Source organism: Oryx dammah, unplaced genomic scaffold (genome assembly GCF_014754425.2).
Source record: "Oryx dammah isolate SB20612 unplaced genomic scaffold, SCBI_Odam_1.1 HiC_scaffold_26, whole genome shotgun sequence".
Classification (NCBI taxonomy): Eukaryota; Metazoa; Chordata; class Mammalia; order Artiodactyla; family Bovidae; genus Oryx; species Oryx dammah.
This window is the reverse complement of record NW_024070210.1, coordinates 76529729-76532777: the sequence shown is the minus strand read 5'-3', so window position 1 is coordinate 76532777 and position 3049 is coordinate 76529729. Positions and strand designations below refer to the sequence as shown.

At 46.0% G+C, this 3049-nt stretch overlaps 1 protein-coding gene across 4 annotated transcripts in view; it reads left to right on the top strand.

The window, feature by feature from the left end:
- Window positions 1–2144: 2144 nt before the first annotated feature.
- CHD8 (chromodomain helicase DNA binding protein 8) overlaps window positions 2145–3049 on the top strand; it is a 57927-nt gene continuing 57022 nt past the window's right edge. For 3 of the 4 annotated variants that reach the window (XM_040227134.1, XM_040227136.1, XM_040227137.1), the window contains exon 1: window positions 2145–2277. The gene's annotated coding sequence lies outside the window, so the exon portion shown is untranslated. The remainder of the gene's footprint in view (window positions 2278–3049) is intronic. The other variant, XM_040227139.1, reaches the window with a different exon arrangement.

Below are 3049 nucleotides of genomic sequence, written 5' to 3'. Positions count from 1 at the left end.
GCTGCTCACATTTCATGTGTCATTTCTGACTGTATCCCAAACATAAGTAGATACTCTTCTTCTAGGGAATTGTATCAAAGGTATTGGAAGAAGCCTTCTTGAGATACATTCATTTTATACTGGATTCTGCCCCCAGTAGCAGTAGTATTAGTTCACACGGTATCACAGGAAGTTGGAAGGCATATGGAGTACTGCTTTGATTAAGGTTTGGTTTTGTTTTGTTTTTGAAAACTCCTACTTCATTCCGAAAAGGATTAAGGCTGTTGAATTTGGCTAGTGCACTCACACCAGAGACAGAATTATAAGTAAATAAAACTTTATGGTTTCTGTACAGGAGTTTTCCTCTATCAGTCAAAGAAACCTTTAGTGATCAGGATGAATCAGAACATTGATCAGACATAGCATTCTGTCTAGATATGAAGCGACTTAGCAGCAGCAGCAGCAGCAGCATATGGCAGGGATACCCATTCCCCTTTCTGTCTGTGCCTAATAACTGGTTTCTTTGATAGCGGGTTTATTTTGTACCAAATAAGCAGAATGATACTAGGTTCTCATTCTAGAAACTATAATTAAGGTCATATCTGTATATGGATTTACACATTGTTCTGCTAAGTCGCTTCAGTCGTGTCCAACTCTGTGCGACCCCATAGACGGCAGCCCACCAGGCTCCCCCGTCCCTGGGATTCTCCAGGCAAGAACACTGGAGTGGGTTGCCATTTCCTTCTCCAATGCATGAAAGTGAAAAGTGAAAGTGAAGTCGTTCAGTCGTGTCCGACTCTGTGCAACCCCATGGACTGCACCCTACCAGGCTGCTCCGTCCATGGGATTTTCCAGGCAAGAGTACTGGAGTGGGGTGCTATCGCCTTCTCCAACACATTGTTCTGGTAAGCCCTAGTACTAACATCAAATTTGATATAACAGTGGTAGCCAAGGAAGAATTCGGCGAACAGATTTTGTTCAATATACAGAGAAATGTACTTGGCCAAGTCTTCTGTGATAAAATGTTGACTCACGTGACTCCTTAAGGTCTCTGAGCTCCTACTATGTGTGACCATGCAAATGTTACTTAAGAAATTCCTTTAATGATAGGGAAAGATACCCTTCACTCAGGATTTCCAAAAAATTAAAAACTTCCTGTAGCAAATTTTAATAGCAGTAGAGTTAAACTAGAAAACATGGGTAAATCTTTCTCATTGAGGTCAAGAGGATTTCGCCTACCGTAAAGTTATTTCCATAACAATTTAAACTCTATCATTAGGAAATTACTCTGCAGCCAGTATTTCTAAGGCAGTCTCGAAATGCCCTCCTTGCATACAATTTCACCTCTAAGACTTACATCATTTGCTCTATCCATATTCACAAGTAGTTTGGGTCTATTGATGAATTGAGGCCTTTTTTTTTTTTTTTAAGTTGAAATTCTGAATTTTGTTCATTTCCAACTGACTAGCAGTAATCTGCACTGTCAGTCAGAACACTGGAAAACTTGTGAGCGAAACATAAGAATTAGAAGCATCTAGAATAGATGCATAACCTATGCTGATGTTATGCTGATATCCTGAAGATTGAGAAATCTCTAAAGGATTATCCCAGGAACTCAGAAAATCCACTCACTTCAAGAATTAATTTGTTTCTTTGATTTGGTTAAGATCGCTTCACTTGTATGAGAGAGGGTGGGGGTTGCCTCCAGGCACACTCAGCATTATTCCAGGTTTACTCCCCATCGTGACTGAGGGGTACTCTGATTACGTAAAGGAGGGTACGTTGGGGCTGTACCTAAGCAATCGGACAGGACGCCGAAAAGGGCTTTAGATTCCTTAAGCACTCCTTCCTCCTCCCGGCCCGAAAAGCACCAGCCCGATCCAAGATGGCTTCCCAGAAACAGGTAACTAAATGTTTTAGTTTAGAGCGCCCCCAACGGCGGGGGTCAAGAAAAGAAAGATGCAGAGAGATCCGAAAGCTCGTGAACTGAGAGCGGTCAGACACACCGTACCGCCAGATTTTATTTTCAATCAGGCATATGTGTGGTTGCCTCAGCCTTTTAGGACCTCCCATCCTCAAGAGACTTCCTGGATGGAGCTCACATTACCCTGCTGGAAGAGGCGGGGCGTCGGCCCTGCCATTGGCGGGTGGGAGCGTAGGTGGGCGGAGCAAGGGAGCATGGACTACTAGCAAGCTAGATTGAGGCGAGGGCTGGCCATGCTCCGCCGGAAGGCGCCTTGTTCTCCGAAAGGGTGAGTTGAAACGCTGGCTGGAAAGGAAGCGCCGGGACTTGTTCAGGTAGGCTTTCAGCACACGCCCGCCGCTCAGTGCTGGTGCAAGAGTCTTTGCAACAGCTGCGGCTCTTAGATTGGTTTTCTTAACTCATCCTTCTTCTCGCTCCCCCGCCCTCTGTCCTTCCCCCAGTTGTGCGGGATCAGGTGCTGGGTGATGCTCCGGACTGAACCATTCTCCTTTGTGAGAGGCCGGGGGAGAGGGCGGCTGCCGGCCCGTGGGGCCCGAACCGGGCTGAGCCGCGAACGCGGCTGCCCCGGCCCCTGTGAAGTTTTTAGGCCTTGTCATTGCATTACTGGGCATCGTGTAGATTTGAGGCAGATCCGTTTTCTCTTTGCCCCTTCATAGGGAAAACTCCGCGGCTCCGTTTGGTTACCCCATACTTTGGACTCAAGTGGGAGTTTGGGGTTTGGTTTTTTTTTTTTTGTTTGTTTTTGTATGTGTGTGTTTTAGCAGTAAAGGTGGTTAGGAGAGCATGAGGTGAGCATGTGCGATTGTTTTACATTATTAGGTGTAATTTCTGTGGATCTTTGGGAGAGCGGAGCAGGCTTTTGGACAGTGTTTGGAGGTGGTTGGAAGATAAGAGCTCTAGCTTTGCATCTCCATTGACAGGTCCGCAGAGCTCTCTGGTTTTCTGTTGCATTATGTAAACTCTTCAATGGCAGAAGACCCCTCCCCCTTCCTCGGAGCGAAAGCAGTTTCTTATTTACCTGTCTCCAGTGTCGCAGGAAATTTCCCTGCCTTTGCGGCAGCTGTGCAAATGCAGCAGCTCCTACCT